General features: G+C 36.9%; 1 protein-coding gene across 35 annotated transcripts in view; it reads right to left on the bottom strand.

Annotated features, from left to right (window-relative positions):
* Nucleotides 1-27,870, bottom strand: part of NRXN1 (neurexin 1) — a 706,226-nt gene that overhangs the window by 254,567 nt on the left and 423,789 nt on the right. The window lies entirely within an intron of this gene.

Raw genomic sequence — 27,870 nt, 5'->3', positions numbered from 1 at the left:
TCATATCTGAACAACTCTTAATCAAGTTTCTTTAATGTAGAACATGGATATAGCACAAACCCAAAATATGAGTGATACTTGAGTAAAAGCAGCCAAAAGGAGAAATAGCAGGGTTTCTCTAGACTTCTCTGCACTTATTTGCTTTCTTGGAAGAAAAAGATAATTTGTGAATCATTCCTTTTGTCTGGCATTTCAGGAGTGATCCAGTAGTGAAGGGAGGTGAGAAATTACCATCTTGGAAAAAATCCTGCCAGTCTGTTGGGTAGAAGACTTACAGAAAGGTTGTTCCAGCACTTAGGGTTTTTTAATTCTTCCATTATGTCAATGGCACTTTCATGTTTGCTAGGGGGGTGATTTGTTATCACAATCTGACTCAGACAGTACAGGCCCGTATGACGTTGAGGATTCCCCGGCGCAGTTCACTGCTTAGCCAGACGGTGGATTACATGCCAGCTGGCTGCTCACTGTCCTCCAGCTTTTCCTGCAGTGACATCCAGACACTTTCCTCATTGTCACCATAGGTCACCACAATTTACACTTGCAACAAAACCACACTGTCCTACAAACACAGTGAGTGATGCAAAGTCCCTGTTCACTGAATGATTCAATTTGTGTCCCAAAGGCTAAACTACAACCACAATTTATGTAAATCCAGAAAAGTTAGAGTACTGTCCCCTCCAACAGGTTAGACCACTGATTTGTGTCCTGACAGATTACAAGAAACCAAAATTTTGGGACTATGATACAACTGGAAATAGGAGAGCTATTTGAGAAGCTCTAGCTATAATTTCAGCTCCTGTAGACAGTTTTGCTGACATCACATATTCTAAGCCAGACCTCTTTTAACAGATAAAAGGAATTTACAGGGGTTTTCTAGGTAGAAATTAAAAATAAAGATTGTATCCAAGAGACTATAAGGCATGCAGCATAGGTAAATCTTGTGAAAATTGCTGTGCGCATAATTATGGTTGTATTATCTGTTTTCCCCCAATCTGCGTAAGCACACAATAGTCACGTCTCAAACCCGAGTTAACTACTGATTCAAGTTAAAAAATGTAATATTTGCTGTTTGACACGTGGACCATAATAGCACAAAGCCAACTATGCCACTTAGGTTTGCAAAAAGAGAAGCACTTACTCACTGCCTAAGTGTTGCGCAAGGAAATGAAGAATTTTTTCATGTTTAAGTGTACTTGGCAAGGATTCTGTTTTAATTTGTTACAGTTTGAATGTTCAGTTTTTGCTTTAATCTGGACTTTAGGGAAATAATTAAGTCGGTTTGTATGTATTCACTTCTCTATCTCTATAAGGAATGCAGTATTAAGTCCAAATTCCAGTCAAAATATTACGCCATCAGAATCCAACAGTCAGGTGTGCTGGGAATATTTTGACCCAATTGTAAATTCACCTTAAATGCAAGAAAAAATTCAGACTTGGGGTTGTGCAGTTCTTAAATTTGTGTCAATTCAATGAATAGTACCGAAAAAAAAAGACTGATTATTGTGTTGGGTTGAGAGAGTCGGGAAAGTTTAGGTAAAAAAGTCAAACTTAATATGAAACACTTTATCTTGGTGGAGTAAAACGTTATACTGATGCCAAACATATTTGGTGGGTTTGGGGTTTTTTTTGCTCAACTATCCATTCCAAGAATTTCTGTTCCATTTAAGGCAAATCATGTCCCTCCTTTCTTCGTGTCCCTCCCACTCGTTCAAGAACTCTTGTTCGGTTCTATCATACTAGTAATAATTTTCAGATCAGCATTAGGAACCCATAGTATCATCTGGGGAAAATACTCAGAACAAATCTAAACTATTCAGATGCTAAATGTAAGAATGAGGAGAAGCTGAAAGAAAAACTCAAAACAATGAAAACATGACAAAACATGATACAGACAAACACAGCAAAGATACTGCTGCCATATAAAAAGCTGACATAGTTATATCAGGAAAATGATTCATTTCCATATGTACATACATGTAAGAGATGCAAATTACAGATAGAGATATGCAGGTAGATCACTAATATTGATTTTCAATAGAATCAAATCACTTGAAATGAGCAGACAGGAAGGAAATAAATCAGTACTTTTCACAATCAGTTAATCCTTAGTAAATTCATTAATTTTTAAAAAGGAAAAGAATTACATCCAGAATTATGAATCTCAAATGGCATTGGTGTTTCCTGACAAACCAGTTATTGTTAGTACTCACTACGCTAAGAGACCATTAGAAATTAATTTTTAAATTAAAAATGAGAAGGCAGCTTTGCAAGGCGATTGAACAAGGTAATTTCTAATAAGGATGGAAAGTTTCCCATATTTGTTCCAGTAAAGTAACAGCTTTTCTCTTGGCTATTTCAGATTTATAAACAGCAGGATGAAAATTTCTGCATACATATAAAGTACTGGCATTTTGATGAGACAATGAAAAATTTAAATTTACCCAATAGACTGAATATTTCTTCCTCCACCTTCTTTTTTTAATTAAAAATTCATGTTGCACTTAATTGCTCAGTTTGCCCAAAGTGTAATAAACAATTGAAGAAGCCACTGAAGTAGCACATAACAAATACATTACTTAGCATGATATGACAAGAATTACTGGTCCAATTAGTGACACAGATTCTTTAGTGCAAGGTAAGAAAAAAAAGGGATCCCTAATGAAAATAAGGTGCTCTGCAAAGATGAAACACGATCTATGTATTGTACACTTTGAAATCTAAGAATGTCTCCTGGGAAAACTGAAAATAATGCACTAAGCAAGTTACATATTAAAGTCATTTACTTCGTGTGACACTTTGTGGTCGTGTACTGCAAGGGTACATTAGGAAGAAATCGTATTCTCAGATTTCCAGGAAGAAAGTTGTTTGAAAAAGTTAAGAAAGAATGTAGAGATTATAATGTAAACTATAGCTTTTCCCATGAAACGTTGTTACTAATGTCAGTAATCTCTTGGTGTGCATTCACCATCATTGCTGTCCTTTATCCACTCTGCAGTATCAAAGGGAACTTTGAGACATACTCACCTGTGATGTGCTGAACATCAGTGTATACAACATCCAAGAAAGTCTCTGGGAGTTAAAAGCATCTGATTTTTCCCAAAAGACACCCAGCACCTCACAGCATTAGGTTCAAAGAGAAAGTGTTAAAGATCCAATAGTAGTAATAATAATAATAATAATAATAATAATGATTATAAAAGAAATATTACTTGAAAGGAAAGTGGCTGGAACGTCCAAGAGCTACAAATCAGAGTAATTAAATTCAGTGGCAATGCTTCTCTCACTTAAAATGAAATTGCAAGGACTACAGTCTCTTGAATGGCAGTTTTGCTGCTGTGGTGCAAAGTTTAAATGTGCTTCACAGTCAGCTTTTTAAAGATACTGCTACATGCACTAAAATTCCACAAAATATATTACTTCACTCTTCCCCTAGATGTGAGTTTATGGTAACTCTTCTCTGGTCTGATAAAGAGGAATAGTAAATCATCTGCCTTAGTTTATCTCCAATTTTTTATTTAGCCAGTTGAGGGATATTTCTATGGTATGGAATCCAGTGACTAATAAGGACAAAGTAAATGAGGACAGAATCAAGTATTAGTACATCCTCAGACTGTCACCTTCACACTGTAGAAAAGCCCTTTAATGCAGGACATTGCCACTGTGTAATTTCTTGGTAACTGGATTTAAGAAGAATTATTCTTCTGATGAGTAAAACCCAATCCTATGTGCTACTCTGGATTGATCAGATCTGCAAGATACAAGAGTCAAAGAACCTGCAGCGATGACAGACTGAACCCAAGGATTCTTCTGCAAGAAGCCAAACACATAAACACCATTCAAAGTTGGCTTCACAAGCTTTATCTTCCCTCTAGTTCCTCTTTCAAGCTTTCTCTGCAGGAAGACTTAGAGAGAGAAGAAAACAAGCAAAGCTTTGGGATGTTCCTTTTGTTGCAATTAACTACCACTGCACTTTACTACTCTTGTCCAGGTTATGAGCCTGTTAATTTTGAAACCTTTTCAAAGGACAGTGTTTAGCATACAAGTTGGAAAATAAAAGGTCTGTTTATGAGTTCATCTGCATTTATTTTACACCAGCATAATTTCACTGACTAGATAGGCATAACACAAGATTTATTTCAGAAAAAATCTCTTTCTAGTTCTTGTTTGGTTTTCTAAAGGACTAATTCTGTATAATGGTTTACAGTACTTAATTTTAAGGAATCCATCATAACAGTCGCTGTTATGTGCAGGTAATTAAATCCATATATCAATTTACTCTGACTACATTAGGAAAGGAAAACTACCCATCCCACTGCCTAAGTAAGCAGTAGCAGAAAAGCACAGTAACACTTTGAGTTGGAATACAAAACTAAAAACATATCTGTAAATTATCCTTTTAACATTGATCATCCTTCTTGTAACTCAAGCAAAGAGCATACAAAGCAAATATGTAGCACACAGTGTAAACACATCACATGTACTTAATTACAATGAGATCACACTGGCACAGAAAGCACTTAAACGTGCCAAGAAAACTTAAGAGTTTTCTGCTAGCCAGGTTTTGTAAAGGAAACAAACCCATGTGGAAATTTTCCTTGTGGATAAGCGGCCAGCTAATGGCATTTATGGCATTCAGCTTCCCTGTAGGCTATCCTTTTCTCCTATCATTAACCAGTAGGAGAAGAAAAAAACATGGGGAAGGCGGAGTGGACAGGGGGAGGAGGCCTTCATGTTATCACCTAAGTGAACAGAAAAGTGTAGCAAACTTAATTTTACACGGTTATACAGCTACAAAGAGAAAATTGGGAAGTCTGTGGGTGCTTCACTGAATTTTTAGGGAATACTTGCTTCTACATTGTAAAGAAGATTAACTAGAATAAGATGAAAGAACAGATTCACACCTGTTATTCTCCATTCATTTTCTATATACACCTACATGCTGCATGGATGTCTGCTCATTTCAAACTGATAAAGCAGATGTACAGTGGGCAGATTTTTCACTTGTTTTGCTGGGTATGTCTGCCTAATACTTTGTTGCAAACTGGGAACCATTTCAGATTTCTTAGAAGCTTACTTTTTATTTTCCCATGAATATCTGTTTTGTGCAGGTACGACTCCAAATACATTGACTTGCAAAATTCCTTGAGTGGTAACACTTGAGCTGACCCGAACCTTCACAGTATTTTATATTATCTTTGTCTCAAAGCTGAAGGAATTTGTAAATCTTACAGAAAGCTTGCATGTATTTGTTTTTGTATTTATTGCTAATAACTGATGTTGGCAAAGTTATCTGCAAAGTATTTCTGAAAATCAAAGGAAAAGACAGCAATCCCTGTTATCCTTCTCATGGAGCTGTCACACTATGTACAATACCTGTGAATGAAATGATTTTGTTGCACCAAATTCACAAACTACATGTAAGTTGTGAGGTCAGATATTTGTATTATAAAAATCCTTGGAAAACACAAAGTTATTTTCAAAATAATATTATTGATATATTACCCTGCATTAATTTTCACTTAAATTAGCAAAAAAAAATGTACAGACCACTGTTTTTGCAGATATTGTATTTTTTGTTATGTTGCTAGAACACCTGTAATGTTATTCTAAAAAATGTTTTGAGATGTTTTCATAACATATCTGACTTCTTTATGCACAAAAGTACTTTCCCACTTTGGAAAGCCGGACAGATATTTTAACCTGAGAGACCTACATTTAAGTACATCCACCATCTCAGAGAGCAAAGCCCCAAAACCTTTTTGTTAAGATATTTAAGCCATTACACTGTTTACAGATGTCAATTGAAACATAGAAATAATATATTACACATTATATATTAACCAGGAAACGTAGCTCAGATTCAGTGATAACTACTATACCAGTAATAATAATAGTCATTGCTACAGAAAAGTGAATGAATAGCTGTTGTTCATTCCTATTTTGTATGCAGTTTGGTTTCCTCAAGATAGAAAATGGTTTGATTATATTTAATTACAAACCCACTATACAAATAAAGTTGTGTATTCTAAATGTTAACCTTGTTAAACAGTATGAGAAAAAAAATAAACAGACCCACCAAGAAAAACCCAGAAGTGACAAAAATAATAAAATCATGCCATTAAAAAAACCAACCTATTGTACATTCAGGAAAATTAATTTATGTGGAGATGGCTTACACATTTTTGAACAGCACCTGTTCAAAATGTAAAGGCACATGAGTACTCTGTATTTGTCAAGTAACAACTTCGTGCAATATTACTGTGTCATATTTTTAATTAGTAAGCTCTGTGCCACAGATTTAATGATATACAGTAACTCCACACTCACTTCCACTTTTACTCATGATTTAAGGGTCTACCAAACAAACCTCATAAGATGTCCTTTTTTTTTTTTTTTTTGCCTTAGGTACAGAGAAATAAACTGTTCTGCCTCCTAGAAAAAGACAATGCACCAGGACTTCAAAACCAGCAGCTTTTGGTGCTACTGAGTAAAATAAAATTAATACAAAAATTATAACAACATACTCCCTCTTTATGGTCAGCTTTCATTTGCATCCTTATGCTCTTGGTGGGGGAGGAGGGGCAGTAACAGAACTGAAGAGGATACCGTAGATCATGAGCAATGCTATATGAAGAGTGTTGCTGAAATAGTTTAAAATATTTTTAAGCTGAAAGGTTCTTCTTCTCTCAAACTCTACAAGGCTTCAGGCTGCTTTTATCCACAATCTACTGCATGAAGTTCTTCTATGAAGCATTCAGCCGCATCTTCTTTTGCCATGAGTATGAATGTCTGCTCAAATATATTGGTCTGATAAAGTTTTCATTCCAGATGAAAGGGAGTTGGTTAGTTCCAAAGCTATGATGAAGACTTCACTAAATGTTTCAGATTTATGATGTATGCTGCTCAAAACGTATTTCTACAGAACATGCAGAAAATCCTGGAATTAATGACACTCCTCAATAGCAGCTAATCTTAATACTACAGTGAAATACCAGGACCATCAGATTTCTCTTAAGTGAGATCCCTGATCTTTGCACTCCAAAAGAACACGGGTGCTCACAGTTTCCCAGGCACGCCCATCACATCCCTGCTCTTCTGGTAACCCTCCATCTCTTTCAACTGATTTCAGTTAAAAATGACACGTCACCATTACAGCACAGTCTTTAAAATCTATGCACATTCCTCCGGAAAGGAGAAAGAAATTGACCTCAAATATCTATCTAAAATATTGTGGGATTTTTAAAACTTTGAAGGAATTTTCTCTCTCTCTTTTTTTTTAGATAATATTTTCTGTTGACCAGGGTAGCTTTCAGAGTAACCACTTCACAAAATCCTGCTTCCTTTACAAACTCACACACATGAAAATGTGGGCCTACATTAGAACTCAATGACTAATTAACAATGCCTAACTCCACTACTAATAACGCTTAAGAAACGAATAAACTTATTTCCCTTGAAAAAGGCTATTTACACTTCCGGACAAAATTCTGAAAGGATATCAACAAATCATCTTCAGAAGCAATTTAGGCACTTATGTTATACATAAGGTGTCTCTGCAGAGTCTTTTACTAGCAGCTGGAAGTTCACACACATCGTGGCAACCAGAAACCATGTCGAGCATAGGGTGAGGCTACTGAGTCATGCTGATATGCCATATTGCTTTTGATCAGTTCAGAAAGTAGGCACAGTTCACCTGGGTTCCCATGTAGAAACATCTTCTGACTCTTCAGATGACTTCAGCGCTTTTGAAAACTTTACCTTATGCCAGAATAGGTCAATTCAATGAACCAATAAAGCGGCAAATTAAATAGGGCATATGAAGTACCCTTTAGAAACTGCATGAGCCTCAGCATCTCCTTGTTTCTAAGACAGACTCAGCTCTAATGGCAAGAGATAATCCCTAATGATCTTGTGGGTAGCTGCAGGCACAAAACTAAGACAGAGGTTTATACCTTCAAAAAGGATAAGAAAGGTAAAGGGGTTTTCCTAAAGATAAGAAATGGAAACAAGAGGTGGAGTGAAACAGAAACAAAGAGAAGCAGAGAGAGGGGTGAAAAACAATAAGGCCTGGTCAGTAACAAACAAAAATGCAATAGGCATGAGAAAAAAATACACATTTGAAAGAGAAATACCAAAGTTGGGAGATGAAAACAGAAAGGAAAAAAAAAAAAAAGGAAAAAGGAAGCAGTCTAGTTTTAAGAGCTGCTCTACTGGTGTAGACTGCAGACCATACAAAAATGCCAGAGTTGTCCTTTAGGACCTTGATCGGAGGAGTATTACTTTAACTCTAATGGGCTTTGGATTAGGGAAGAGCCCCAGAGTATAAATTTATTTATATCTTCATATATAATTCAGCTCTGTCTACGAACTGCAATGTATCCTGTGTACAGAATTTAAATAATACCTTTTTTTGAACCTGCAGAGTTGTATACAAAAAAATGCTATTCGTCAAAGTGAGGTTTATGGTTGGAGTCCATGACCTTAAAGGTCTTTTCCAGCCTAAATGAGTCTATGAAATTCTTGCCCTATTTTATTCATGCCCAGCAAGAAAGCATGCATTATTGGATCAGAAAGGCCATCTCTCTCAGCTTGCATTTTGATAAACCCACTCACTGTAAAAAACTCTGATCAGGAATTACATCCAGCTGGTGAAACAGCCTCATGTTTCCAAAAGACACCCTAAATACACGCCACAGATTAACCTGTTCTACAGCTGAATGCATCCACACAACTAACGAGTGAAACATAATAGCTGAAAAAAATTGCTTACTGATAGTACAATCCCTAACCAACATGGAGTGTATAAAAATGCTTTAATGTTCTATTTATAAGCTGTGCCTCTGTTCTTAGAGAATACATTAAATAGGCTGGCATTTAAATTGAGAGCCTTGGGGGAGACGCATCTCCTGAAGCATTTAGTCACCCACATTAAGAAACAAGACTTCTCCCCAGTTTAGCAACAGGTGTTATAAATGTGTGAAAATTCTATATGGATGTATTTGTTAAAAACATGAGATCTTTTTCACACCTGTAAAAGGCATTTAATATTCCTTAGGGACAGTTTTCCACTTTCAACAAGTACTGCATTATATTTGCTGTAAGGGAAATTGTAAGCAATTCCAACGGATATTCTGGGTTCTCTTGCAAAAATAAAGATGCTCTTAATTAATCTCCCAGTTATTATAAATCAATGGGGTGGCACGAAAAAATACTACTTACTAGTTAAAAAAAACTAATTGGATTCAGAATGTGGGCATACTGATGCAACTGATCTCTCGGGAAAAAATATCTGTGGTAAACAGTTAAAAATTAAAGTTTTTCTGTTGACTGAATGTTCATTCCATGTAACATAAGCTCTCCTTGTTGATAGCTTCAATTTTTCTTAAATGTAATGATTCTGATCTTTTTGGGCACTGCAATTGTCAAAATATTATTACACAACTCAGAGAAAATAAATGTATATTCTTTGATTGTGTCCAAGATTGATTTGACCCTGATGCTACTACTTTGAGAAACCAATTTTCTTAATCACACAGTCCTCTTTATCAAACAGCTCGTTTATATATTCTTCTCCTTTTGTAAATGGAGGCAAGGTCAGCTACTCTTTAGCACAACAATATATTCCACTGTGTCCATTCCTAAGACAGGAGGACTGAAAGAAAATTCTCTCTACAGAACACATTATACACCCCATTTCAATAGTGTATTATACATCAGTTTTTCAATATATTAAATAATCTACATGATATATTGGTCCATATTACGTATCATGTATTCATTCCCCTGCAGCAGTTTCAGATTCTGCTCCACAGAATAATGTAATGCAATTCTCAGTTCTTGTCCTGCATCACTTTATTTCAGCTCATATTACTTCCTTCTACATATGGTTCTTTCTCTATTATGGCAGAGTTGCAATATATGAATCACCATAACTTTGATATTCGTTCAATATATGTTGAGTGAGAGGTCCCTTTCCTTGTGTAAAATTACCACTGACAAAAATGAGCAAGACAAAATCTTACAGGGTTACCAAGTGTCCCTTCAATATGCATTGCCATAGCTGGGTTTTCAAATTACTTATATTCTCATTTTCATAGCACATATTCATAAAGTAAACAAAAGGTAAACTGTTGCATATGAAATAAACGTTTCAAGAGGAACTGATTTCTGGAAGTATTCTTCAAAAGCAAGTATCACAGCCCAGTGTTTCCATATGTTAATAAGTAGAGAATAATCCATGAATAACTATTGCATGAATAACCAAGATCTCATTAGAATGATGAATCATGGAATATGAATTAAGTGAATGAATCTTTTGATACTAATATGCCTTGGGGTCTTGTATAAAAGACCACCTTTCCTCAGACAGGAATAATCTCTTGAGCTACAGCTTCTTCTAGAGCCACTTTGAACAAACTGATGCTGAAAAAATACAATCCCTGTCAAAGACTGAACAAAGGAGTAAAAGAACAAAACATGGTAAACTAGAGTAGAAGGAGAAAAGAATGACAGAATCATAGAATGGTTTGGGTTGGAAGAGACCCTAAAGGTCATCTAGTTCCAACACCCCTGCCATGGGCAGGGACACATTCCAGTAGACCAGGTTGTTCAATCCAACCTGGCTTTGAACACTTCCAGGGATGGGACATCCACAACTGCTAAGGGCAACCTGTGCCAGTGCCTCACCACCCTCACGGTAAAGAATTTCCTCCTAATATCTAACCTAAATTTCCCTCCTTCACTTTGAACCCATTGCTCCTTGTCCTATCACTACAGTTTCTGATGAAGAGGCTTCCTCCTCAGAAACTGGAAGGCTGCTATGAAGTCTTCATGCAATTAGACTTTTATTTATCCATCTAATTATGATAACCAATTTTTTACTCAAAGTTTCCCCAATTCAAGTAACAAGGTGTGGAATGTTTAATGACTTCTCAGAGTACTTTTTTTATAGATTTGCAGATGGAAGAAAAAAAGGGAAACTAAGCATTTTGTATTCCTTTCCTAAGGAAAACTTCTTTTTATTTCCCAAATCCTGCCTGGTGAAAACAGTTTCTAACAATGCCTGTGACAGAGAAGGCTGAATGTAGCCCTTTCTAAAATCAAACTCCTCTGCAAATGTAATGGGATTTCATCATAAAACAAGGCCTTGAAACTTTTAGTCTTCCAAGTGTATATATTCTGCTCTTGGTAAGAGCAGAGATTAATTAATCTAGCAATATTCCTACATTTTGGCAAACTTCTTTTGGAGAAAAAACTATTATTAGCTTTAGATACTTTTAATTACAAGTTTAAGAGATTATCAAAGACAAAGGGCATTTCTCAGATCCTTCAGTTTCTTAAAAATAACTATGTCTTTGATTAACACTTAAAGGAAAATGATTAATCACATAATCAACACACTGTCAATCATAGGCTAATTCCCATTTCTACTAACATTTATACATGACAAAACCCACTGTACCAAAAAATTAGGACTAGCTGGACTAGCAATTAATTAGCTGTACCAACTTTGCTCTAAGGTGGCTCATGCACTTCACGTTCCAGTTCCTTCAAAAATTATCATATCAGGTTTGCAGACAAGAAGTGTTTAGTAAAAACACAACCAGCACTCAGCCAAAGTTATAGTTCCCCAATAAGTCAACAGACAGTATTTACATAGGAAAACAATAAAACCCCAATAAGTTTATACTTAGTTTATTTTGAACCAACTAGACTGATTATTTCATAAACCTGCACATGTCCTTCTGTGCATGCACTTAACTCTCAGGTTTAAGGGAGCAAGTTTTAGAATATGTCTAGAAAAAAAAAAAAAGTATATGGGCATATCTTCCTGCACTTTGTAAAACAATAAACTGTTCTCCTATGAACTGACGGAGATATCCAAAACAAGCAGCAAATAATTTCACTAACAGTTACCACAGAAGTTTTCTTTTCTTCCTGACACAAGTAGCCTCTAAGATTGAAGACTGCTTTTTGAAAGCTCCCTTCACTATTCAGACATGACTAACACTATATGGCGTTGTCATGAGGTTAAGATGGGACATGGAGGGGTACAAAAGAGATTCATAGCATGAAAAATTCTATCATTTTGTGCTCTGTGTAATGTCCCTTTTTTTTCTCTTATTGCCATAGCACTTATCACGGCAAGTGGTAAAAGGTAATTTCATTATAAAATACAAATTCACATATACTTATATTTTCATAGCACACAGTCATATACTCTTCATTTTTCTTTTACAGAATAGCTAGCCTGTTTTTTACAACGATAACTGGCTGCAGACTTGAGTATATTATCTCTATTACCCACAATTTCAACTAAAAAAGTGTATTGAAAGTTGGAGAGAAAAAGGGAGCAAGAAGAGACCATTCCAGTTAGTTTTCAAGCAAAGAAGATGAAACCTTCAGATTCAGCAGGTTTGGGACCTGATATATGGAACCAAATGAGGCACCTGAGAGGAACAGGCAAGAGCTTCTACTCTCTGAAGGGGTCAGGCTTTGTGACAGAGCTAAAATACATGCTCTCCAGACTGAGCACAGGAGCAGAATTGAATCACATACAATTAATCCCCTTTGTTACTCTGTCATGTCAAATCTGCAACCCTGAGTATTAAAAAATCATTAAAATACAGGTGTCTGGTATATTTCAAAAGTAATAAATCACTTACTGTAGGGAAATTTATCTTAAAAATTGTACATACCATCCTCTGGTAGTCATACACCTCCAGGTCTTGTCAAATGAGTGTAGACCTAGATTGCAACTGTCAGATATCAATTCCAGCTGGATTTATATTACAAAAATTAACTTCACCTGAAAAGTACCTCATTTATGAGTTCTGATGTCACAGCTGTCACAGTTATATCTTAAGATGAGATTGCAGCCACGGAGAAAAAAAGCACTACAGAGAAGTTCAGAGAAAACACAGAAGCAAGGTCACGGATTTTATAAGATCCTGGCGACAATTTCCACCTGTCTGGGTGAAGCTGAGAGAGCAGAAGATCTGCCATGTTTCCAAGAGGTCAAGTGGACCATACTGCACAGCATCCATCTCTCACATTTAGAGGAACTTCTTAAGCCAGCAGTTATCTCACTTCTGATTCATGTGGCCTGAACCCTTTTCCAGAGACAGAAGGACATATAACAGCTTTTGAGGAAACTATCAAAGATCATAGGCTGAAGCAGCAGGGCACATAGGAGTTTTTCAGGCAGCAGCCATGAGTGGATGGTAGAATCTTAACCATGTCTTTTCATGTCCCTTTCAGGATTTACTACACCTGGACCTGGGTCATAGGACCTACATTGAATGCTATGCCTTAGCATAAACTCAGTAGCCTTAACATGGGCAGAAAACACCTGTGTTTGTGAAAAACAATGGTTCTCACCAGAGTACAGCAGTATCTGCTACCATAAGGAAATCCATCAAAAATTATTATCTAGTTTAGAACAAAGCAGCCTTTTACAGACCGTAAGAGTAACTGGAACACACATAACTTATTCCAATTAGCTGGAAGTCCTGACAAAGCAGGTGGCAGCAGTGCATCCATTACTATAATGTGGAAAATATATGGTGCATGGCAACAGGCACTTGTATTTGTCTTGATTATGGAACCTGAAAACAGCACTTTCTATTCTATCTGCTGTGAAAAAATAACTTTTTCTGACCCTAGAATGGAAACAAGCCTTTAACAATGTGTGTAGACGACACTTTCATGTTTCTTCTACTAAATGAATATCGGGGCTACGAGTCTTCTGTGGAGACTTAAATACCCATTACAACCAAAGTTGATTGTGAAGTAGAAAAAATGTCAAAAAGAATTTGAGGTTATATAGGCACTTCAAAATCACCCAAGCTAGAGGAAGGTAGATGAAAAGATCCGTCTTACCACAGTACACAAAGCAACGACAGTGCGTGCACTAATAGTGCACATGAAATTATAAACCTTTGTCTCTCTTCTGGAAACAGTAATTATTTGTCATTATTGCTCCGAATCCATGTTGCAATTACAGGTTTCCCTCTAGTCAATTCAGCCATAGGAGATCTGGATCTAAATTCAGCCTGTTGTCTCAAATGTGCCTACGCATCAATGGGTATTATACAAACAGAGCAGCTACTTTATCATTCCCACAGACACCTAAAACATGAGAGATCAAACATGCCAACCAGATGCATGCTTTACTACATTCTATTGTTAGAGAAAAAAGAAAAAAAAAAAAAAAAGCATGTTGCAACCAGAAAGAAGGGATTGTTGCCACAGTCAAACAAGACATTAAAATCTCTGAATAATAGCCTCATGATGTCACTGACCCTTTGGCTTAGCTGTATTTTAAAGCAGTGGATGACACTGTTGCAACTGCCTGACCTAAGAGCAATACATGTAAATCCCTCTTTAAATAACAATTACAGAATATTATTCCTTATCCATTCATTCATGAAATATTTTACTCAAGATTGTTACCAACCCTGCAGGAGGTAGAGAGGAATTTTTCATTAACCAGTAAGGAGCCAATGGCAATAAAACTAACTTCCCACCCCTCTACTGGTAAAATACGCCATGTGAATACAATTGTGCAATTACTTGGGACTCACAGACAGCTAAAATTACAGTTTTATATGCAAGAACAGCTTTTGAGATAAGATTGTAGATTCTAAACACATGTAAATAAATCTAATTGTTAAGGATAAAGGAGATCAGAACTTAGATTATTAAATATTTCACTGGAATTGCTACTTCAGTCAAGTTATCCAAGTTAACTGTCTTAAAGCTTGCAACATGTAGTGCTTTCGGCTGGGATAAGAGTTCAATTTCTTGGGAATTTCTTTCAATTTCTTTCTTCCTAGTACTTAGTATGGGGCTACATTTTGGATTTGTTCTGGATACAGTGCTGGTAATTCAGGAGTATTTTAGTTATTGCTGAGCAGTGCTTACACAGAATTGAGGTCTTTTTTGCTTCCCATCCCACCCCACCAGCAAGCAGGCTGGGGGTGCACAAGAGGGGACACACCTGATCCCCACTGACCCGAGAGATATTCCAAACCATATGGTGTTGGCACATAAAGCTGGGAGAAGTAAAAGGAAGGGAGGAACAGTCAGAGTGATGGCATTTGTCTCCTCGAGCCACCTTAAAATGTGATGGAGCCCGGCATTTCTAGAGATGGTTGAACACCTTCCTGCCCATGAGAAGGGGTGAACAAATTCCTTGATTTGCTTTGCTTGCATGCATGGTTTTTGCTTTTCTTATTAAACTGTTTTTATCCCAACCCACGAGTTTTCTCACTTTAACTCTTCCAATTCTCTCCCCCATCTCACCAGTGGGGAGTGAGCGAGTGCCTGTGTGGGCCTTGGTTGATGGCTGAGGTTAAACCATGACACTGTGTCATATTAAAAGGAAAATATACACACACACACACATATATATATATGCACACACACGTTTTTGGGCATGACAGAAGACTATTCTGCTTGAAAGGGCCATAATTTTGAACCCAGTACAGATTGCCAAGAATGACAGTTCAATACAGCTGAAGGTTTGTAACATAACCAGAGAACTATCTTAACAAGGGACTGGTATCATTGCTGATGAAACTGGTGTGTCTGGTATGTCCACACAATCTCACGGATAAAGAATTTGAGCTTCTTCTGTGGACTCTGCTTTCCTTCAAGGCTCCCAGTTTATATTTACCACACCTGAAAATGACTGATTTGGCCCTTATGTAGATTTATTTTCAGAAAAGCATATTTATATAGGAGGTGAAGCATTGCTTTCCTCTCTCAATAAAGAATTATTGGTAAAGGAAAACAAAAATTATAGATTTTTTTTTTTATTTAAAGTCATCTTCCCTGATAGGGACTAGATAAATGACCAGAAATTCTAAGTATAATTGTTTTATTTCACATGCATGAATTAGTATATGGGACAGTTAAATGCCAACTGGTATCATCATCATGTCTACTAAGTTAAAACACAGTATTTTGTTATCCTTACTAACCATTTGTGGGGGAAATTTTAATTCCAAAAGCAAAAGTGGCCTGTCAGAAATATTCTGCTAAAAGAAATTTTAAAAGACAAGACAGGATATGTTCTTGCATATTGTTCATTTAAAGAAAAAAAGAAAGACAATGCTGCAGAAGATAAGAAAAATTATGCATAAGCAGACATCCATGCTAACTTTCAGCAAGCCTTTAGCCTGTTGTTTTCATTTATATTTAAGATACAAAGACATTTTAATTAAATTAGCATTTATATAGAGAGTTCTTAAATTAATGGAACATTTAAGAAATACCCAGTATATAAAATGACATCTTTTAAATTGCCAAAATACCTGGATAATATTTCAGCATGTGCACTTTTCACTTTAGGGACAATTCACTTGTCTATCTGGGCAACAGTGTTCAACATATACAATTTTATCCATTGCTACATATGATTCCCAAGAACATAAAACAAGCAGCAGTGAATGCCCTTATCTGCTTTCTTAAATTAAACAGGACTGTCCATATCTTGCGTGACATTAGCTTCCCACCACATCTACCAGCTGGGGATGCTGGTCATGCTGGAGGCAGAGCATTAGCTCACTGATCTAGCAGTAATGTTCTCCTAGTTTTGGAGTTTGTGACAATGAAGAATAAGTTTTATCCACTCGTGCAATCACACCTTTGTTTAGATAACTCTCACAGATATCTGAAGGGTCCTGCATTTTCAACAGATCTGCCAGCACGAATGCTATAAAAAACAATTTAGATACCAACCTGAACGGACAATCTTCCTGGAAGGTATGACCATTAAACACTGAAAAATACAGCTTCCACTGTCTCTATTAGAAGAGGATCTGACCTAGATGTTTCTGGCACCTAATACTAGACCATAGTCAGCAGCATCCTCACACCTCATGACCAGACCTGATGAAAAGAGCCTGGTGGCCTGAAAGCCAGGGCTGGCAGCATCATGACCTAGGTGAGAACATGGTTCATTCAACCACTGCTGTAAACACTGTATGTAGAAACCTCATACAATATTGAAGTTAAACCATATGCCATTTTTTTAATTTCAGAGTATCTGGGTAATGACATCAGAGAGAGTTTCTTCTGCATGCTATTACTACATTAGTGAATCTGCCACAGTCTGTATATTCAAATTAGACCTGAAGCAAATTTACTGGCCAAAACACAGCACTTTGAATCAGCAACACCGAGCGCCAGTGATAACACTACCTGAAGATCCAAATCTGAAACGCAAAGAGGAAGTGGGGAAGAGGAAGAACAAGAGAGTCCTCTCCTCTCAAATCTGCTATAAACTTGGGTTCCGTTTCCCAGAAAACTACTAATAAGATATGAACTTCTGAGAAATTGTAATTGGTTTTACCTCTATCACAATTTATTACACTTGATCAGATAATTAAAATTGCAAAGCTGCAAGGTAAATGTTCTACAGGGTCTTTGACTGACTGACTGCAACTGGAAACACAGAGGCAGTGATTTAGAATTAAGATAGAATGGTTGAACATGGTAATACATCCTGACTTCTTTAAAAGGGTTATCTATAAACATTAGATGTACACCAATACATTTTAACTACTGTACCTTCATTGTGCATATTTAACTCCTTGACAATTATGCAATACAGCACAGAACATTTAGATTGATGTCTCTGCTGAAATCAAAAAGAAGAAACCTTTTATATATTGCTAAGTACTGTCCAAGAATATTTAATGGGTTCCAATGAAGATGTAACTAGGGTATATCTAAGATAATGGAATAAGCTGTCCTCTAGTTCTGTTTATTAGGAAATACATCACTGTTAAATCTTAATCCATTGTATAAGAAAATAAGCAAAAGAGGTATAACCGTAGAAAGACAAATAGCCTTATTATAAGAAGATCTAAGAATACCTTTATTTTAAAATTGAATTAGAGGTATGACAGACTGTGCAATGTAGCAAAAAAGGTCTGTGCCATTAATCAAGGAATCTGAAATTTGATAAAATGTGTGTGCGTGTGTGTGTAAGGATCGTTTCATAAACATATTTAAGTGAATATGATACAATAAATTGAGCCTATGGACATGTGCTGAATAATTATTTATGATAACAGTAAAATGTGATGGTCGTATTTATTATTTCAGGGTTTTATCCATGACAGGTAATAATTTTTTTCCTTTCTAATTATGATTCAGTGTTACATCTGTAACTGTATGAGAAAAATAACACTTAAAAATGCCTCAACAAAATCGAAAACTTAATGCCACACTGCAAAGATAGAGTCCAAGGGAACATCTTTCCACATTGGAGAATACAAATTGACCTAAAACCTCAAAGACCTACTAAAATATCTCATTACTATTAAATTTCTATTAGATAAGAATAATGCTCTCTGATTTCGCATCTCTTCCAGATATCAGTGAAAAAAATTACAGAGATGCTAAAGAAACAAAAGGACACTGATTCAAATTTTATTCCCAATAAACCTTGCTCTGAGGGACTAAACAGACTTCATTGATGCAGAGATATTGTAGTGGACAAATTCCATACAGACCGTTTTAATGCACACAATTAGTGTGCACTCATCCATCAGACTCAGTAAAATCTGGACTTTAGGGGGCAATCTTCAACCCCAACCTCTTGCAAATCTTATTTGTAGCCCCTCCTCTCTACAGAGATCCCTCATGCCAATGGAAAATGAAAGAGGATTTCAGTACATGAGGAACAGCTTATTAATTTTACACAGCTCTTGAGCTATTTTGAAACCTACCCTGGAGAGTACTGTCAGCAGTAAAGAGTGATTATTTCCTCAGCTTTCTTGTCTTTTTCTATTCAATCCATCTGCTTAGCACAATGGGCTCACAGCCTCTAACTGAAATTTAGAGATGCCACCATAATACAAATATTGAAAACTATAACATTCGCTGCATGATGTATTACTTAAGGAAAAAAAAAAACCACCAAAACCAAAAAACCCAAACAAATATTAAATGAAAGAAAGTTAATGCTGACCTTCCCTCTGTGACTGTTGGCTCTTCATATCTATTGGTATTACAGTCGTGCTCAATCAGACAGACTGACTACAATCTGGAAAGCTTTGCCCCAGTCATTGTCACAAAAAATGGCTTGTGAAATCATTCTGATGAACTGCTAATTATGCTAACAGTCCTACAGTAATGAAAGCAACTAATCCTTTTCAACAAAGCTGTCTTCGTTGAATGAAATCCTCACCTCATTCACTTTCACTCGCGGAACAGAGAGAAAATACCTTGCCTACTGATGCCAACATTCAAACATCCAGAGCAATTACATGGAGAGGGAACATTTAAATGGCAAACAATATCTGTAAAACAAAATGACATGAGGTGAAGCCACCAGTTCAAATCTCGACTCAATGCATTATGACTGCCCTTCTCACTTAATAGACATCAGATACCATGAGCCACCGGAATTACAAAACAAGCAGAGAACAATATTTAAGGCAACTGCCCCTCATATGGATACAAAAACGTGAGCAACGATGGGGAGTTTGGAAAGATTTGACTTATACCAAAAGACAGGTAAGCCTTATCTGTGAAGGCATGAAAGTTCTAAGTCTGGTGTATCAGCACACACAAAGATCAGTATTTTATGCATTTTTTACATCTAAAATAATTACAATTGCTCTATAAAAACCCAAACCAAATAACTGCAGAAATACTCCCTGTGGAGGAGGGGGAAAAAACAACAGAAATATTCACAGTAAGAAAATATTTCTGTTTTTCTTAAATAAAAGAATGCTCTGCCTGCTTGACACATTTTCCTTTTCTCCTTCCCCTTTCCCATGTCTTTGCATCCCCCTTTTTCTACATTTTTTTTCCACATATCAGTTCTATGAATCCCGCAGTATGACATACACAGAAAAGGAAGGAAGAATGGTTTTTGCTCAGTAACTAGTACATTATTTTAATGGTCCTGCATCATAGTATTGGCACAATATAATAGAATAAAACAGCAATACAGAACTCGTTGAATCTTTGTTTAATTCCTTTTCCCATTCCAGGCTGCTGTGTGACTTATGGTGAGATGCTTGTCACATTTAGGTAGGTAAAGCTGTGTGTACTCCTGAAATAAACCGGATGTCTATTCATTAACAAGCAAAAGCAAAGGCTGAACAGAATAGTCCTTAACCTCTGCTGTGCTGTTTTTTGTGTGACACGCAGCGGTGGGGAAAGCACTGCCCAATGAATTGCTTACGGAGGGATGACTGAGGCATGGCATACGCTGAACCAGCATGGGATCAGCTTTAAGCTATGCCAATTGACAACAGAGTGTTACACACCCTGGCCATGCCCCAGATCCGTCTCTTACATCACGGGCAAGTGCACAAAAGACACAGAGGGAGAGGGAATTTTCAGGTGGCCAATCTGACCACTGTGTGATTGAATCATTAAAGAGGGAACGAATGCAAAGCTGATTCGCTGTGTTTCAGCTCCTCTCTGTGAAACAGGAATAACCATTCCAGACGAGCCTCTTGCCAAGACAGGCAGTAGTGCTGGAGAGACACCACTGCATATGCAGGACAAGGGTTAATGTATGTATGCCACTTTTTGACGTGATAGTTAGAAACAGGGATTTCTTTAGCAAAGTTGAACTCATTTACACTAAGGCTCATTTAGCAATGACTGCTACTTTTCTCCCATGCAGAAACATGATTTTCCATGTTTCTGCAAACTGTACTTTGGCAGTTAACTGACCCCTACAAGAAGACAAGAGTACCACCACACACTATATGCATATGCAAATTTATTCCTAGAATACATATAATTATTTCTTTTTTCGTTTTTCTTCCAGTTGAAGTAATTACATTCGGAAAAAGGAAATAGGGAGGAGAGTGATTATCAAACAGCCAGTTGAAATCAAGTTAATGACTTGAAACAAACACAAAATACTTGCAAAATCCTGACATATTAATTTACTCTCACCACACTTGCTATGACCAGCTTAGTATGAGCAGTGACCTTGTACTGAAATACTAACAGTTGTCCATAATCCAAGGGTCAACAAAAGTAATATAATATGCATTGATTGCACTGAAACCCGCCTTCCCTAATCTAAGGCATAAATTCCCTGATGCACAAATTCTATCCTCAAAGAACAATGAATAGATAGGATCTCAGGAATCTTCAGGTGAGTCACTTGCAATTTATATCAGCATTAACAACTGCCATATCTGAAGTAACTGCCTCTATTGATATCTAGCAGATGCATCACATATTTTCCCCAATTTAATTATTTACCTTTTCCGACCTCAGGCTCTTTGAAGCTAAGCTCCTGTACACTGACGTGGGAACTGTGTTTTCACTTAGATAATCATACAACTCGCAAAATCACTGCCAGATACTGCAAGTTAAGTGTCCAGGTTAGGTACTTACAAACCGTTCTTCTTAGCAGACCAGTAACTTCTTTTATCTGCATACTTAACTAGAGTTTTGCAATGTCTTGCACAGTAAGAAAGTCAAACATCTCCAAATGAGATGTTTGTTTTTGCTGTTGTTGCTGCAAAATAATGTTGTTACTACTCTTTCTTCACCAGCTTCTCCTTCTAAATGCTATGCAGTGGATTTTACTATATTTACGTCAGACAACAGCTAAAGCTGTCAAATCATGCTGACTGATGAAAAGCAAGCTTTAGGAACTAACATGAGAAGATTTCTAGAAAAGTTAAAAATCATCTTCACAAAAATTGTTCTGGCTTCAATCTTAGTGAATTACTGGTTTTCTATTAGAAGTCAGCACAGTCAAAATGATAACTTGGCCTATGTACCCTCATACACACCACCTTCTAGATAACAATTTCCAATGAAACTCTATTTCTTATATTTTCCTCTATATGTGTCTTAAACACAGGACTTGAAAAATAAAGTCTTCTAATTGATAAAAGGAACAGTAATACTCCTGCAACCTCCATAGAATTTCCAAGCAATAAAAAGTTGCTTGGAAAAACTTTCAAGTAATAAGATAATTCTAGTCTTCACCCTCTCCTTTCCTTGTCCATATAATGTATATTTAACCTCTTTATATAACGGATTATTTAGGAAGAAGGACATTCACAACATTTCTATTTTTTTTAGAATAATCAAATGCAGTATTTGAGAGCTTCTCTGAATGCCAGAGTTGGGGTGCATGCCCCAAGCAGATTTAAAATCCACAGCAAGGCAAACTGCAAACACAAGCCAGCCTGAGGAGAGGATGAGTGGAAGGATGGGGCTTGGACGGGAGCCACAGCATGTTCTGACCAACTGGGACACCAAGATTTTAGGACGCATCCATTTAGACACAGCCAAAGGGGCTAATCTCACATCTGTTGTTTTGTCACAACTTCTAAACTCCTCTCTGTGGGCACTGAATATCCAAACCCAAAATAACGGCATGATTCGATTCATGCTCATATGTTTTCCATAAATATGGCAATTCATTATATTCGCTAAAAGCTCCCTCATAATTCTTGTTATGTGAAATAAAGTGAACACATCCACTAACTGCACCAAACCTATTTTAAAAATGCATGTGTTTGCATTATTATTTGCAATATTTTGTTAACAGTTTAAACAGCATTGTTTCAGTGAGGAGGACCACGGCAGAAGTGTTGTGGGCTTGAGACACATTTATCTGAGAGAGGCAAAACAGATCAGGTCATGCAGTGAAAATTTCAGGCTTGACCTCAATAAAATCAAATCAGGCCTAGGTCAATGATTAGAAACAGTGCCTGTTTTAGCACTCTGTTCCTTCACATCTCTTCGTCTCCACTGGTCAGCCAGGCAAGCCCATGGTCATTTCTCCTTATCTCCTCTCCACCTACTTCCCAGTGCTCTAGAGCTCCTGTCACTGAGAAAGTCAACCAACTCCAGTGATTCAGCAATGTAAACATGCATTAAGACTACATCTGACTCTTCTTCAAGGTGGAGAAAGTTTGTCATGTTTTTTGAAATTTCTCCAAGTCAAGTCATTCTCTGTTCTTTATTTTACAAATGCAGATGAGCTGAATTAATGAAGTAAATTAGAGAATCCTTAATTCAGTTGCAGATATGCAGGGATAAAAGAACATATTTAGAAAGCAGTCAACTTGCTTTAGAAGCATGTTGTCATTTCTTTGCATATACAGCTGCAGTAAAAGAGCTAAAGAAAGACTTAATACTTCTGTCATTTTGGAGTAGGTGTCTGAGGGCATCCCCCTCTATGGCTCCAGAACACCAGAATGATCTGAGCAAGTCAGCAACCTCTTCAGGAAACACCTATCTATGTATTTTAAATGAAGACTTGTCATTGTGCCATTTACAGTTCAAATATGTGGAACAACAGAAAAAAAGACTATGCACATTCCTCTCCCCTTCAGGTAAACCCTGCCTCAACTTCAACCTTGTCTGGCCTTCTGAGATTCAGGATCACAGATATCATGTACCTACTGTACTTTTTTTTAACCAACCAAGCCCCAGAAATAAAGCTTTTTGACTCTTATGCTACCTACAGTGCATGTGCCAGTCATACCCCTAACCTGGGCTATTTTGGTGGATTAGGCCAGTTTAATGGTTAAAGAAATTCAAAACCAGTTTTCTACCCTGATTCAGTAATCGTGTGCCAGAGATGCTGACTGCTGCTAAGCGTGGTACCCTCTCTACCACCTTATTCCAATCCTATGCTGACATCCGGCAGCACTACTTCTCCCCTCCTTCTTTCCCCCTTTATTTCACTGGCTCCTTTTTTCTGTCAGCTAAGGTGAAAGGGAATAATTAATTCTGTTGTTCTGATCAACTACTTCTGTGGTTAATGAATACTGTCACTGACTAGGTGTTTCAACATTTTCAACTCTTAGAGAAATGCTCTCTTTTTCAGCTTACTACTATGTCCACTTTCTCATTATGAGGAAACATCTGTGATATGCATGTGTGTTCATGCACATGCTTGTGTACAAATGTATACAAATTCCAGACATCCATGTAGCTATTCAGAAAGAAAATAATGTCTAAATGATGGTAAGTACATGGCCTCTCTTCTTTATATTTGTTATTTTAACTTTATAGAATGGTGGTTTTATTTGTAATAAACTTTCCTTCATCAAATCAGACTGTTCCATTCTACTTATAATCACAGCTACATTCACAACTCAGCTTATTATCACAGCAAGATCTATCAGCTCTGCCTACACTGTATTTACAAACTAGAAAGGAAGTTGTTAGCTTAGAAAAACACGTTATAGATACTGTGACAGACCCGAGGACATCAAACTTAATAGCAGAGAGATAAATTAACTGAATCTGGGGAAAGACAAGAAAGAGGTCAGTAATGTCATCTTGATTACTCAGAAAGGTTAAGAACTATTGCAAGGTTTGTCCAAGGAGAAGACGAAAAATAAACTTCAGTGAGCTACACTACATGATCCATTGAAAATACAATAATCAAGCATATTATCCTATGGTTAATCATAGTAATGGCCATCTGTGTGAGAAAGGTGACAAAATATTAGGACTGTAGAATTGGTTGTGCTTATGCACACTGGGCACAGTAGTTTTGTCTACAGAATTCTCCCTTGGAGTAAAATGAAGAGACAGAAGGAAATTTCCCTTAAAGCCAACTTCTCACTATCAGAAAAAAATCCATCTTTGAAAATTAGAAACAGCAGGAAGTACACTGCATTGAATGCTAAATTAATTTCTTCTGATAACTAATTTCAAACAGTATTTGATTAAAAGAACAATAGAACATGCTTTAAATCTAGAAAAACATGGTTACCACGGGCTGAGGCGAAAGTGGTATTGCTGATAAGTGACAACACAGTGTTGTTATTTATTTAGCTCTTGTAAAGGCACCCCAGTCAATCAATAGCTATGCATGTACCAAGGCAGTGGGACTTGTATAAAGATGCTTATCAGAAATCCATGAGCAACATTCCACTTTTGATTACAGTACTCCAGACTGTCCGCAATACTGCTGAAGACTGTCTGCCTCTTTGACAAGCCATACCGACAGAAATAATAATATAGAAACCCAACTTCCTAATATGCATATCCAACTGCACAGCCAATTAACCACTATGCTGACTGCAATTGCTCTGTTATTCATTTTATTCCAACTGATGCTAATACTTTGGCAGCTGATGGGGATAATAACTGATGGAGCATATTGGAAATTTTGAATGGGGATATAAAATTTATATAATTTAAAGACATTGAGAAAGCTGCTATGCTTTACAGTCTTAAAACATGAAAATGTCTCAGTTGTGTGTAAGAAGTATTCAGAGCAGGATAACTAGGATGTATTTGAAAATAAGTGAATGAAAAGAAGACAATTAAAAAGATAGTGATATATAAACAGGTTTGGGGAAAAAAACATTGAAAAAGGCAATTGTAAGATGAAGATGAGACTTTTTCACTTCTGCCTCTAACATCACACTGAGTAACAGTGCTTGAACATCTGGAAACATTTACATTTGATGTTTTAATCAAAATATAACCTTTTTCTGCAACATAAGCACATTGTAACCAAGAAATACCATTTCATTTACCCTAATCCCTAAAACTATTCGGTTTATTGTCATTATATGCAGAAATAGCAATTCCAGTATATTAAAAAAAAGTAGTAAAAGGCCATGAAATTATTCTTACCTACACTAATAAGATGTTTTTTCTTACAGAAACAAAATGCTTTTATACATCATACACACATCTTTCAAAGTTGTTTTGGTCATATTTTGCACAACAGTGATATAAATTATTTCACTGCAGTGTTGCAATTCTGGTCCTGCTGTTTTTATTTGTTGAAAACTCCTGTGGAGTTCAACAGGCATCTTTGCTGAACAAGGACTGCCTGATCCAGCCTGCTGTTGAGTACTCCAATAATGGCGAGATGGTGATGCTGCTACAGAATTCTCTCTAAATGGATATAGTGTGGATGAATCCAGTGCATGTGAGCTTCAGCAACAGTGGTAAAGCAGAGACTGGAAGAAGCTGGCCTACCTCAGAAGTAGGAGATCAATATGCATGTCCCTGTTGCCACATCACATTCTGGATAGAAAATACTGGAGGAGGGGATGTGCTGTGATAACACACCATCCTCAGCTCTCATCTCCAAAACATGTCAATTTTTATTCCTCAAAATTCTCATTTTCCACAAACTCTTCTTCCTACTCAGGAACTTTTCTGCTGAAGCTCAAGCCCTTAAAACCCTCTATTTTGTGTTCCACCACAAAGGTCCCTAGAACCTCCCCACCTCAAACTACCACTTTCCTAATAACTGCTCCCAGTACCCTATTCTCTTTAATTCAGACTGCCTCTACTCCCTCTAAACCATTTGCCTGCATCTTGGTCATAGGTCTCATGGAGTCAAATCCCTTCTGGCACCATGTTAACTCAGGTCCTTAAGTGTACTACACATACTGCTCAGCTTTTTCTGTTCTGCCCATGAGCATGCGAGTCCTATTCCCTCCCCATTTTTGCTTTTTCTTTCCAAGCACATGAACATACCACATCAACATGTAGATTTTGTTATTCACCTTCTGGCTCCTACTATGGCAGATTTTAAAAACCCAGAATCAAGTTGTTTTTATCGGAAAACAGCCTGAACAAGATCCTGTGAGCACAGAAAGAAGAAACAACCAGAAGAAATGGACACACTGTACTTGTCATTTGGTAACTGAATGGGGAATTTTGGGGCCATAAAAGGCTCAGCCCAGTAGAGACCAAAGAGGTGTTTGCAGGAAGCCATCTATATGGCTACACTTTTAACTTATTTAACACGCAATTTTCCCTTCACATATGATCCTTCATGTTCCTGGATTCTTAAAGAAACAACCTTTCTTCGTTTAAAGTTACTAAGAAAGTTACAATCCCCTTCCATTTTTATGGGCTTTTCCATGGACCATCCATGCTTTTGTAATCTAGAAGTGCTGCAGTATGAACCACTTTATCTACTTCAACCAAAAGTAAAGAAAAAAAAGACTTCATGGTAGATACAGCTATAACAAAAGCAATAGCTACCTTCTTAAATGGATCAAGGAGATATGGACATAATTCTTCAAACACCCCACATGCTACAGAGACCACTGGTGAGCACTGAGTAGCACAGGACTTATATTCGTGAACATTAGTCTGTCTCTTTCTTCCCTGTACTTCTCTTTACATTGCTGATGTCACAATCCACAGAATTATTTTCTTATTCCTTCCTGTGGTTAAACTTTGAGATCTTTCACCCATCTTTCACCTTTCTGAGTTTAACAAGAGTCAGGAAACAAAACTGAAAAATCATTTGGTCAAGCTTGAAAGATGTTTACTTTTTACTTTTAGTCTATTAAAAAACTGTGCTTTGAACTACTTTTTGTTTAATACTGTGAGCTAATTGCTTCTTTGGCATTCTGTTTATGTCTCTGTGAGGCACAGTACTGTCCACTGACACCACATGGTATCATACCACTAAGCAAAATCCCAGCAAAATTGCCTTGCAAGAGTGTTAGCAGCAAGATTGTGGTTTGGTGTTTCAAAAGAAGTGGAAAAAATCCAACCATGCTGGGCTTTTGGCTTTGCTTATACTACTAACTGGAATTGGGTTGGCTCAAGGAAAACTGAAAGAATAAAAATTAAAACCGAGAGGATGAGGGTGTATGGGCTAGCTGGTGCAGGGCTGGGGGAGAAGGGTGTGTATGTCTGTGGAGTGTAGTGACATTTATTGAGTGTCTGAACAAAGTGATCATTTCTCCTTCCTTTGACGCTTCTAATTCACAATATTAGAGAGCAATGCTTTCATTTGGGATTGACTAATTGACCTGCCCTAAAAGCTCTTTTCCACTTTTAGCAGGGATGATGCCGCAAAAAGCTGCCAAAGTAACAAAAAAGCTGATATGAGGTCACCATAAAGACTGCAACGTT

The sequence above is a fragment of the Corapipo altera genome, unplaced genomic scaffold, assembly GCF_003945725.1.
Source record: "Corapipo altera isolate COAL_440 unplaced genomic scaffold, ASM394572v1 48, whole genome shotgun sequence".
Lineage (NCBI taxonomy): Eukaryota > Metazoa > Chordata > Aves > Passeriformes > Pipridae > Corapipo > Corapipo altera.
Note: the sequence above shows the minus strand (reverse complement) of the source record. Positions and strands in the feature narration are given on the sequence as shown.